The following is a 12921-nucleotide window of genomic DNA, read 5'->3' as shown; positions in this document are numbered from 1 at the left end:
GGAGTCAAAATCTGTAACAAGTGTCCCTGTCTACACTGTGTCTCCCAGTGAGGAGTCAGACTGTACAACAAGTGTCCCTGTGTACAGTGTGTGTCTCCCAGTGAGGAGTCAGACTGTGTAACAAGTGTCCCTGTGTACAGTGTGTGTCTCCCAGTGAGGAGTCAGACTGTGTAACAAGTGTCCCTGTCGACAGTGTGTGTCTCCCAGTAAGGGGTCAGAATGTGTAACAAGTGTCCCTGTGCACAGTGTGGCTCCCAGTGTGGAGTCAGACTGTGTAACAAGCGTCCCTGTGTACAGTGTGTCTCTCCCAGTGAGGAGTAAGACTCTTTAACAAGTGTCCCTGTGTTCAGTGTTTCTCTCCCAGTGAGGAGACTGACTGCGTAACAAGTGTCTCTGTGTGCAGTGCATCTCTCCCAGTGAGGTGTCAGACTGTGTAACAAGTGTCCCTGCATAGAGTGTGCCTCTCCCAGTGAGGAGTCAGACTGTGTAACAAGTGTCCCTGTGTACAGTGTGTCTCTCCCAGTGAGGAGTCAGACTGTGGGAACAAGTGTCCCTGTCTACAGTGTGTGTCTCCCAGTGAGGAGTCAGACTGTGTAAAATGTGTCTCTGTGTACAGTGTGACTCTCCCAGTGAGGATTCAGACTCTGCAACAAGTGTCCCTGTGTACAGTGCGTGTCTCCCAGTGAGCAGTCAGACTGTGTAACAAGTGTCCCTGCATACAGTGTGTCTCTCCCAGTGAGGAGTCAGACTGTGTACCAAGTGTCCCTGCATACAGTGTGTCTCTCCCAGTGAGGAATCAGACTCTGTACCAAGTGTCCCTGTGCACAGTGTGTGTCTCCCAGTGATGGGTCAGAATGTGTAACAAGTGTCCCTGTGGACAGTGTGTCTCTCCCAGTGAGGAGTCAGACTGTGTAACAAATGTCCCTGTGTGAAGTGTGTCTCTCCCAGTGAAGAGTCAGGCTGTGTAACAAGTGTCCCTGTGCACAGTGTGTCTCTCAGTGTGGAGTCAGACTGTGTAACAAGCGTCCCTGTGTACAGTGTGTCTCTCCCAGTGAGGAGTAAGACTCTGTAACAAGTGTCCCTGTGTTCAGTGTTTCTCTCCCAGTGAGGAGTCAAACTCTGTAACAAGCGTCCCTGTGTACAGTGTGTCTCTCCCAGTGAGGAGTAAGACTCTGCAACAAGTGTCCCTGTGTACAGTGTGTGTATCTCCCAGTGAGGAGTCAGACGCTGTAACACATGTCCCTCTGTACAGTGTGTGTCTCCCAGGGAGGTGTCAGATGGTGAAACAAGTGTCCCTGTGTACAGTGTGTCTCTCCCAGTGAAGAATCAGACTGTATAACAAGTGTCCCTGTGTACAGTGTGTCTCTCCCAGTGAGGAGTCAGACTGTGTAACAAGTGTCCCTGTGTACAGTGTGTCTCTCCCAGTGAGGAGTCAGACTGTGTAACAAGTGTCCCTGTCGACAGTGTGTGTCTCCCAGTAAGGGGTCAGAATGTGTAACAAGTGTCCCTGTGCACAGTGTGGCTCCCAGTGTGGAGTCAGACTGTGTAACAAGCGTCCCTGTGTACAGTGTGTCTCTCCCAGTGAGGAGTAAGACTCTTTAACAAGTGTCCCTGTGTTCAGTGTTTCTCTCCCAGTGAGGAGACTGACTGCGTAACAAGTGTCTCTGTGTGCAGTGCATCTCTCCCAGTGAGGTGTCAGACTGTGTAACAAGTGTCCCTGCATAGAGTGTGCCTCTCCCAGTGAGGAGTCAGACTGTGTAACAAGTGTCCCTGTGTACAGTGTGTCTCTCCCAGTGAGGAGTCAGACTGTGGGAACAAGTGTCCCTGTCTACAGTGTGTGTCTCCCAGTGAGGAGTCAGACTGTGTAAAATGTGTCCCTGCATACAGTGTGTCTCTCCCAGTGAGGAGTCAGACTGTGTACCAAGTGTCCCTGCATACAGTGTGTCTCTCCCAGTGAGGAATCAGACTCTGTACCAAGTGTCCCTGTGCACAGTGTGTCTCTCCAAGTGAGGAGTCAGACTGTGTAACAAGTGTCACTGTGTAAAGTGTGTCTCTCCCGGTGAGGAGTCAGACTGTGTAACATGTGTCTCTGTGTACAGTGTATATCTCCCAGTGAGGATTTGGATTCTGCAACAAGTGTCCCTGTGTACAGTGTGTGTCTCCCAGTGATGGGTCAGAATGTGTAACAAGTGTCCCTGTGGACAGTGTGTCTCTCCCAGTGAGGAGTCAGACTGTGTAACAAATGTCCCTGTGTGAAGTGTGTCTCTCCCAGTGAAGAGTCAGGCTGTGTAACAAGTGTCCCTGTGCACAGTGTGTCTCTCAGTGTGGAGTCAGACTGTGTAACAAGCATCCCTGTGTACAGTGTGTCTCTCCCAGTGAGGAGTAAGACTCTGTAACAAGTGTCCCTGTGTTCAGTGTTTCTCTCCCAGTGAGGAGTCAAACTCTGTAACAAGCGTCCCTGTGTACAGTGTGTCTCTCCCAGTGAGGAGTAAGACTCTGCAACAAGTGTCCCTGTGTACAGTGTGTGTATCTCCCAGTGAGGAGTCAGACGCTGTAACACATGTCCCTCTGTACAGTGTGTGTCTCCCAGGGAGGTGTCAGATGGTGAAACAAGTGTCCCTGTGTACAGTGTGTCTCTCCCAGTGAAGAATCAGACTGTATAACAAGTGTCCCTGTGTACAGTGTGTCTCTCCCAGTGAGGAGTCAGACTGTGTAACAAGTGTCCCTGTGTACAGTGTGTCTCTCCCAGTGAGGAGTCAGACTGTGTAACAAGTGTCCCTGTGTACAATGTGTGTCTCTCCCAGTGAGGAGTCAGACTGTGTAACACGTGTTCCTGTGTAATGTGTGTCTCTCCCAGTGAGGAGTCAGACTGTGTAACAAGTGTCCCTGTGTATAGCGTGTATCTGCCAGTGAGGAGACAGACTCTGTAACGAGTGTCCCTGTGTACAGTGTGTCTCTCCCAGTGAGGAGTCAGACTGTGTAACAAGTGTCCCTGTGTAACAAGTGTCCCTGTGTACAGTATGTGTCTCCCAGTGAGGAGTCAGACTGTGTAACAAGTGTCCCTGTGTACAGTGTGTCTCCCAGTGAGGGGTCAGACTGTGTAACAAGTGTCCCTGTGTACAGTGTGTGTCTCCCAGTGAGGAGTCAGACTCTGTAACAAGTGTCCCTATGTACAGTGTGTCTCTCCCAGTGAGGAGTCAGACTCTGTAACAAGTGTCCCTGTGTAATGTGTGTCTCTCTCAGTGAGGAGTCAGACTGTGTAACAAGTGTCCCTGTGTACAGTGTGTCTCTCCCAGTGAGGGGTCAGACTCTGTAACAAATGTCCCTGTGTACAGTGTGTGTATCTCCCAGTGAGGAGTCAGACTCTGTAACAAGTGTCCCTGTGTACAGTGTGTCTCTCCCAGTGAGGGGTCAGACTCTGTAACAAATGTCCCTGTGTACAGTGTGTGTCTCTCCCAGTGAGGAGTCAGACTCTGTAACAAGTGTCCCTGTGTAATGTGTGTCTCTCTCAGTGAGGAGTCAGACTGTGTAACAAGTGTCCCTGTGTACAGTGTGTCTCTCCCAGTGAGGGGTCAGACTCTGTAACAAATGTCCCGATGTACAGTGTGTGTCTCCCAGTGAGGAGTCAGACTCTGTAACAAGTTTCCCTGAGTAATGTGTGTCTCTCCCAGTGAGGGGTCAGACTCTGTAACAAGTGTCCCTGTGCACAGTGTGTTTCTCCCAGTGAGGAGTCAGACTGTGTAATAAGTGTCCCTGTGTATAGTGTGTCTCTCCCAGTGAGGAGTCAGACTCTGTAACAAGTGTCCCTGCGTTCAGTCTGTCTCTGCCAGTGAGGAGTCAAACTCTGTAACAAGCGTCCCTGTGTACAGTGTGTGTCTCCCAGTGAGGAGTCAGACTGTGTAACAAGTGTCCCTGTGTACAGTGTGTGTCTCCCAGTGAGGAGTCAGACTCTGTAACAGGTATCCCTGTGTACAGTGTGTGTCTTCCAGTGAGGAGTCAGATTCTGTAACAAGGGTCCCTGTGTGTACAGTGTGTGTCTATCCCAGTGAGGAGTCAGACTGTGTAACAAGTTTCCCTGTGTACAGTGTGTGTCTCCCAGTGAGGAGTCAGACTCTGTAATAACTGTCCCTGTGCACAGTGTGTATCTCCCAGGGAGGAGTCAGACTCTGTAATAACTGTCCCTGTGTAAAGTGTGCATCTCCGAGTGAGGTGTCAGACTCTGTAACAAGTGTCCCTGTGTACAGTGTGTCTCTCCCAGTGAGGAGTAAGACTCTGTAACAAGTGTCCCTGTGTTCAGTGTGTCTCTCCCAGTGAGGAGTCAGACTCTGTAACAAGCGTCCCTGTGTTCAGTGTGTCTCTCCCAGTGAGGAATCAGACTGTATAACAAGTGTCCCAGTGTTTCGTGTGTCTCTCCCAGTGAGGAGTCAGACTCCGTAACAAGTGTCCCTGTGTACAGTGTGTCTCTCGCAGTGAGGAGTCAGACTGTGTAACAAGTGTCCCTCTGTATAGCGTGTATCTGCCAGTTAGGAGACAGACTCTGTAACAAGTGTCCCTGTGTACATATGTGTCTCCCAGTGAGGAGTCAGATCCGTAACAAGTGTCCCTGTGTACAGTGTGTGTCTCCCAGTGAGGAGTCAGACTGTGTAACAAATGTCCCTGTGTACAGTGTGTGTCTCCCAGTGAGGGGTCAGACTGTGTAACAAGTGTCCCTGTGCACAGTGTGTGCATCTCCCTGTGAGGTGTCAGACTCCGTAACAAGTGTCCCTGTGTACAGTGTATCTCTCGCAGTGAGGAGTCAGGCTGTGTAACAAGTGTCCCTCTGTTTTGCGTGTATGTCCCAGTGAGGAGACAGACTCTGTAACAAGAGTCCCTGTCTGCAATGTGTCTCTCCCAGTGAGGAGTCAGACTGTGTAATAAGTGTCCCTGTGTACAGTGTGTCTCTCCCAGTGAGGAGTAAGACTCTGTAACAAGTGTCCCTGTGTTCAGTGTGTCTCTCCCAGTGAGGGGTCAGACTCTGTAACAAGTGTCCCTGTGTACAGTGTATGTCCCAGTGAGGAGTCAGACTGTGTAACAAGTGTCCCTGTGTACAGTGTGTGTCTCCCAGTGAGGAGTCAGACTGTGCAACAAGTGTCCCTGTGTACAGTGTGTGTCTCCCAGTGAGGAGTAAGACTCTTGTGGAAGAAGGAATCTATGAATCTATGGCTTATGGAAAAGGGAAGGGTTAAATTCTGTTTTTGCTATGCTTAAAGAAATAATAGGACTAGAAAAATAGCCACGCTTTTTTAGCCTTTAAACTTAGAGGTGCAATTAAATGACCATCTGGTATTAAAAGGGAGTCTCCTTTTATTCTGCTTATCAGACTGTGAACAGAGAGAAACTATGCAAGGAAAGATAAGAGTGTGTACCTCCCGAGACGACCTTTGTACTCGCGGGACTAATGAATAAGATTCCTTTTATATTTCTGTATTCAATTTCTGTATAAAGATAGGGACAATTTGCCTGTACGGCAGAGTTTTTGCCTTGGTACGGTCCAAGCAAGCTCTCCAAGATATCTTGTTAGCTTTAGTAATAAACTTCTCTCGAAGCAAATTCTGAAAGTCTCCGCCTGAGTTAATTTAAGCTAAATTTCCTCGACAGATTCTGGCGTAGTCCGGCAGGATCTCTAAAAAAAAACGAGATCCAAAAGAACTAAATTTAACTTTTAAAGAGAAAAGAGGAATATTTCCTCGACAGATTCTAAAGAAAAGAGGAATTTTTAAGGACCTTCCTAGTGCCTAGGCCGTCCTAGCTGAAAGGGGGACGGGCCGCCGAGATCCCCGAGAGGGTGAGGCATAAGGTAGCTACCGCTAAGAAGCTAAAATAACAAGAAAGCAAAAGGAGACCCCGAGCTGAGCGGAAGAGAGAACACCGGTGAGCGCTTTGTAAATTATTGTATATTTTGTAGGGTTGTCCTAACTCTCATTTCAGAAAAGATCGCGAGACGTTGCACCCGGTAGAATGGGAAACGGCTCTAGTCGAGCAGGGCGCTCGCGCACAATTCCTAGAAAAGGAAAGAAGGACGACCTCTCAACTGAAAGAATGAAAGTACATTCTAAGACTGAGAAAATAATCCGTAACGTAGTAAAGCAACGAGAGAAGGTAGGAGATCCCATTGTGCCGCCCGGCTCGCTGGCGGAAACTGTAATTAAAGAAACAGTAGACGACAGATACGCGGTAACGTTTAGTAGCGATTTGTACGGTTGGTCTGATGGGGATTGGCCATATGGAGGAAGTTTTAAATTGTCCTTAATTGAGGAATGGAGACAGACCACCAAAAATGGGACAGGGGACCCCACTTGGGATAAAGATTATATGGAGAATTGTTTAAATAAAAAATATCAGCCGCCCCTAATCCTGCTAAGAAGCCAGTAGCCTTTCACAACTGGCTTGAGCAAACCTGTACCATTTATAACCCCCTCCCCGGAGATGTGAAATTATTACTGCAGGCAGCATATGGGTCCTCTTGGCAAGGGGTAAAAGATGAACCTTTGGCAGTGCAAACCTTGTTAAATTGTATGTTGCCACAATAAGCAAGAACATACAAAATAAAGGTTTTGGACTGGCAAGGAAAAAGTTGGAAAGAGACAGTTACAGTACTGGCTAACATGGATAGAGAGGGACTATTTACCTCTAAGGAAATTAAGGCTAAAACAGCAGGTCAGTAAATCAGCAAAAGGGACGAGGACAGGCACAGAATAATCAGCATAGGGATGCCCCGGAGGCTTAGTGGTACAGGCGCCAGCCCTCCGCTTATCGGCAGACATAGAAGAAAACCCTCTGGCAGTAGTAAAAGTAGGAGACACTTATGTGAAGTTCCTGGTGGATACCGGTGCTACTATGTCTTCTGTACCATCCTCTGTGGGATTACCTGTAAGCAACACCGTCTTAAGTATGGGTGTGGCCGGTATCCCCATGAAAGAATTTTTATCTGAACCTACCAAATTGATAATTGAAGGACAATCAGTTAATGATGAGACTTTGATAGTCTCTAAAACAACACCGCTCCCTTTATTGGGAAGACAGACTTTGTGCAAACTAGGAGCCACAATTTATTGCACAAAGGAAGGAATGTACATGGAGCTCCCTCCAAATAATATTCATCAGTTCTTTAATGGGATTAAAGAAGAGGAAAGGGAGGATAACAAAGAAAAGGCTGCCCTCTATTGTTGGCAATTGATTGGCAACTTCTATTCCCCCTTGATACATGAAGTTATACAAAACTTAAAAGCTAAATTTGACTCTAATACTGAAGAATTGATGTATATAATTTTGACAAGCTTTGAGGCAGTTCAGCTTCACTGTACAGCCTGGTACACTCGCCAAAAAGCTGAAACTTACCAGTGTTTGGTACAATCCTTTTTAAATAGAGAAGAAATAGTAGAAGCTACGCCCCGCATTTATTTTGGACCAGAAGGATTGGGGGTAGCCATCGATTTGACACCCTTACAGCAACAGCGGTTTAGAGAAGCGAACTCGACACCCCATCTGACATTGGCTGTAAAACCGCCAGCGAAACCTAAAGATATGGGTCCGATGATTGTAGGAATAGAAAGAGAAAAACAGCAACACGGCTATCAACCTTGGGCAGTAATAAAATTGCAAAATGTTCAGATAGACTTTATCACCCACAACAGGGGGATTCTCCAGTGGAAAGGTAAAAATCATGCCTCCACTTTTGAAAAACAGCAACCCCCGGAACAACCAAGCCCTAAGCTGCCAATGGCATTGAATCAAGTATCTTCTGAACTTTGGGCAAAGCATAAGAATCATGTTGGGAAGGTACATTCTGCAGTACCCCATCGGGTACAATTGATAAAGAACGCCGTGTTATCAAGCATTAGGCAGTACAGACTGCCTCGAGAGGCAGAAAATGGGATAGAGCTAGTCATTTCTGCATTGTTGGAACAAGGAGTTCTAGAAAAGACACAGAGCCCGTGTAACACTCCGATACTGCCCATACCAAAGGTTAATAGGCCGAATGAATGGAGATTTGTGCAAGATCTGAGAGCTATTAATAAGATAGTAGTCACTATCACCCCTGTGGTACCGGACACCAACATTATACTATCGGCTATACCACCAACAGCAACTGTCTTTACTGTAATAGACCTGTGTTCAGCCTTTTTCTCCATCCCGTTAAATCAAGAGAGTCAGTATCTGTTTGCTTTCACCTACAGGAAACAGCAGTACACATGGACCAGGTTGCCCCAAGGATACACCAAAAGCCCCGCAGTATATGCAGCAGCAGTAAAAAGAGACCTTGAAGACTGTTCATTATCGGACCAGTCTGTACTGCTGCAGTATGCGGACGATTTGCTTGTGGCTTCTAGCCACGGATACAGGTGCATGCAAGACTCCCTAAAACTGTTACAGCACCTATGTGAAAGAGGGCACCGAGTGTCGTTACAAAAGTTACAATTTTGTCAGACTCAAGTCCAGTACCTGGGTTTTCATATATCTCAAGGGCAGAGGCAGTTAGGACCAGAAAGAATTCAGACAATTCAAAGGGCCACCATACCAAAGACAAAGAAAGATATCTTGTCATTTTTAGGGATGGTTGGGTACTGTAGACAATGGATCCCCGATCGAGAATGGGATGCGGTCCTAAGATCAGCTGCCCTGAATAATGCCCCACCCAAGGTGGAGTGATGCCCAGAGATAGAGGAGGCATTTAAAGAAAGCCATTACTAATGCTCCAACGTTGGGACTTCCGAATTATGGTAAACCTTTTCAGATGTATGTGAATGAGAAAGAAGGATTTGCAACAGCAGTACTAACCCAAGAACATGGAGGGGGAAATTGTTTTGGATCATCCATGTACTGTCATTACAGCCCATGCTGTGTTATTACTTTTGAATTTAGCTGCCACACAACACTTTACAGTGTCTAGAAGAACAGGTTATGAAGTATTACTGCTGTCACACCCTAACTATACCTTTCGACGTGCACCGGTAGTGAACCCAGCCACCTTTCTTCCTACTAAAGAAGTAGAGGATCCAGACCAGCATGATTGTCTGTTAACGGTGGAAGTAGCCACTTTACCAAGACCAGATTTGCTCACAGAGCCCATGGACAATCCTGATCTTAGTCTCTATACGGATGGATCATCACATAGGCCGTCGGATGATTTGTTTTTGGCAGGCTATGCTATTGTAAATCCCCACGAAACTGTTGAAGCATTCGCCCTGCCTCCTGGAACCTCGGCTCAGGCTGCTGAATTGTTTGCCCTCACTAGAGCTTGTATAATAGCTAAAGATCAAACTGTTAATATCTATACTGATTCTAGATATGCATTCGGTGTGGCCCATGATTTTGGACAACTGTGGAAATAACAGAGGCTTTATCACCTCTGGTGGAAAGCATATTAAGCACTCTCAAATGGTGCTTAATCTATTAGCTGCCATTCAGTTGCCAAGTAAGGTAGCCGTTATCAAATGTGCAGCTCACACAATCGGTGAGGATGAAGTATCAGTAGGAAATAGGAGGGCTGACAAAGCAGCCAAACAGGCCGCTTCGGCACAGGCAGACTGCCTTCAAGCAGTCTCAGTCTCCCCTCCACAGGTACTTGACATCCAACAACTTAAAACAGCCCAACAACAAGTTACCATGCAGGAAGGAAGAACTTGGAAAAACCAGGGTTGTTTTCTAAAAACGACATTTGGTATCACCCTGATGGGCGAACTGTTTGCCCTAGATCTCTATTTTTGCCCCTGTCTTGCCTAGCACACGGTCAGGCTCACATGGGCAAAGGAGGGATGATGCATGCTATTAATGCACAGTGGTATGCACCAGGAATAACAGTAGTAATTGAGAAAGTTGCTAGAACATGCCAAATTTGTCAACAAAATAACAGGTAAAACACCTGCTGGATATGATCATCTACCCCAGCCAAGTATGCCCTTTGAAAATTTGAAAATTGACTTTGTCCACATGCCTCCAGTATCAGGTCTTAAGTATCTATTAGTCATCGTAGATATGTTCACAAGGTGGGTAGAAGCGTACGCCACTTGGAAAGACGATGCCCGAACAGTAGTAAAAATTTTATTTAAAGAAATAGTACCAAGATATGGGATACCTATGGGAATCAACAGTGACAGGGGAACCCACTTCACCGGAAAAATAGTGCAAAACCTTGCAGAAGCGTTAGGGTTCCAGTGGAAGTTACATATACCATATCAGCCACAGTCCTCGGGAATGGTAGAAAGAGTAAATGGGATAATAAAATCTACCCTTACCAAGGTATGTCAGGAGACTGGACTGAAGTGGCCAGAAGCCTTACCATTAGTATTGTATACAATGAGAAACCAGAAAAACCGAAACACTGATTTAACACCACATGAAGCCTTATTGGGAAGACTAATGTCTACTGGTGTAAAACCACCACTGGCAGATGAAAAAATAGCATTAATTTGGAATGATGACAAATCACTAAAGTATGCTCAGGCCATGTGTGAAATAGTAAGAAGTCTGCATGAACAAATAAAGCAGACACAGGTGCCCCCGTCGGAAGGGAATATGCACCCTTTCAGACCTGGAGATCAAGTGTTAGTAAAAACATTAAATAAAAAATCCTTTTCTCCTAGGTGGAAAGGACCATATCAGATAATTCTCACAACACGAACCGCTTTGAAGTTAGAAAAGCACCCGAACTGGGTGCATGCAACCCGCTGTAAATATTATTTCCCCGACGAATTACAGCCGAAGGAAAAGGCATTGAACCAGGACATACTACGGTCGCCTGACTAAGAAAACAGCCATCTTCTAGCTGAAGAACTGTACCTGCTCTTGTATTAAATATTTGGACTTGAAAATATTGCCCAAAATTTAAAGGAGATTGGGTCGATGAGAAGAATATGACACATCACCAGAGGGGATGTGCTAGGTGGCCATTCGGAATGGTATGTCCCTATCAGACCGCCATACACGAACCATGCTCACTGCAGCACTCCATTGGAGTATGTAAATGGGAATTAAAGCTAACAAATGACACTGGTATAACGGAAATAGGACAGAATGAGATCTGTGTGACAGGAAATAAACCTGTCTATCTGGATGGAATTTTGTATAAACCCCCAATTAATAAATGCGTGAGAAGAGTCTGCACCCTGTATGATCCTGAAGTAAAAAGAACTTATACCTTTGGGCAGTGGAAAAATGTAGAAAAATATCTGTCTATGCACAAGATTGAACCCTTACCCCCCGTAATTAATCTGACCAGACTGCACAATTTGATACGGAATGACAAGAAAATTGAGGAAGCTCTGTCAAAGCAAGGCAGAGACATCCACCAATTTAGAGTCGAAATGAGTTACAAGAAGGGGCAGCTAGTGAGAATCGCAGATGAAGTCACCTCTTTGACAGTACACCACTGGTGGGATGTGTTTACCGGATGGTCCCCAAAAGCTACAGCAGTACTGAAGCTTGCTATACACCCCATAGTAATCGTAGGTGTGGTTATGCTTGTATTATTAATAATCCTTTGCGGAATGTGGATAAAATTTTAAAAAAATTTAATTAGTCAAGTAATAAACCCCCTTTTGCTCAAGAAGAGAATATAGGAAATTGTGTTGATCTAAAAAATAAAAAGATCAACAAGGAGGGAATTGTGGAGGAAAGAATCTATGAATCTATGGCTTATGGAAAAGGGAAGGGTTAAATTCTGTTTTTGCTATGCTTAAAGAAATAATAGGACTAGAAAAATAGCCACGCTTTTTTAGCCTTTAAACTTAGAGCTGCAATTAAATGACCATCTGGTATTAAAAGGGAGTCTCCTTTTATTCTGCTTATCAGACTGTGAACAGAGAGAAACTATGCAAGGAAAGATAAGAGTGTGTACCTCCCGAGACGACCTTTGTACTCGCGGGACTAATGAATAAGATTCCTTTTATATTTCTGTATTCAATTTCTGTATAAAGATAGGGACAATTTGCCTGTACGGCAGAGTTTTTGCCTTGGTACGGTCCAAGCAAGCTCTCCAAGATATCTTGTTAGCTTTAGTAATAAACTTCTCTCGAAGCAAATTCTGAAAGTCTCCGCCTGAGTTAATTTAAGCTAAATTTCCTCGACAACTCTGTAACAAGTGTCCGTGTGTTCAGTGTGTCTCTCCCAGTGAGGAGTCAAACTCTGTAACAAGCGTCCCTGTGTACAGTGTGTGTATCTCCCAGTGAGGAGTCAGACTGCGTAACAAGTGTCCCTGTGTACAGTGTATGTCCCAGTGAGGAGTCAGACTCTGTAACAAGTGTCCCTGTGTACAGTGTGTGTCTCTCCCAGTGAGGAGTCAGACTGTGTAACAAGTGTCCCTGTGTACAGTGTATGTCCCAGTGAGGAGTCAGACTGTGTAACAAGTGTCCCTGTGTACTGTGTCTCTCCTAGTGAGGAGTCAGACTCTGTAACAAGTGTCCCTGTGTACAATGTGTCTCCCAGTGAGGTGTCAGACTGTGTAACAAGTGTCCCTCTGTATAGCGTGTATCTCCCAATGAGGAGTCAGACTGTGTAACAAGTGTCCCTGTGTAAAGTGTGTATCTCCCAGTGAGGAGTCAGACTCTGTAACTGTCCCTGTGTACAGTGTGTCTCCCAGTGAGGAGTCAGACTCTGTAACAAGTGTCCCTGTGTACAGTGTGAGTCTGCCAGTGAGGAGTCAGACTCTGTAACTGTCCCTGTGTACAGTGTGTGTCTCCCAGTGAGGAGTCAGACTCTGTAACAAGTGTCCCTCTGTATAGCGTGTATCTCCCAGTGAGGAGACAGTCTCTGTAACAAGTGTCCCTGTGTACAGTGTGTGTCTCCCAGTGAGGAGTCAGACTCTGTAACAAGTGTCCCTGTGTACAGTGTGTGTCTCCCAGTGAGGAGTCAGACTCTGTAACAAGTGTCCCTGTGTACAGTGTG

At 46.0% G+C, this 12921-nt stretch overlaps 1 long non-coding RNA gene across 1 annotated transcript; it reads left to right on the top strand.

The window, feature by feature from the left end:
• Positions 1-5197: 5197 nt before the first annotated feature.
• Positions 5198-12059, top strand: LOC139273354 (uncharacterized). Its single transcript, XR_011595079.1, has 3 exons — positions 5198-5910; positions 8217-8381; positions 10623-12059. It is a non-coding gene; the product is annotated as an uncharacterized lncRNA (long non-coding RNA).
• The last annotated feature ends 862 nt before the right edge of the window (positions 12060-12921 follow it).

The sequence above is a fragment of the Pristiophorus japonicus genome, chromosome 9 (genome assembly GCF_044704955.1).
Source record: "Pristiophorus japonicus isolate sPriJap1 chromosome 9, sPriJap1.hap1, whole genome shotgun sequence".
Taxonomy (NCBI): Eukaryota; Metazoa; Chordata; class Chondrichthyes; family Pristiophoridae; genus Pristiophorus; species Pristiophorus japonicus.
The sequence above is the reverse complement of the archived record's forward strand: the minus strand, read 5'-3'. Positions and strand labels throughout refer to the sequence as shown.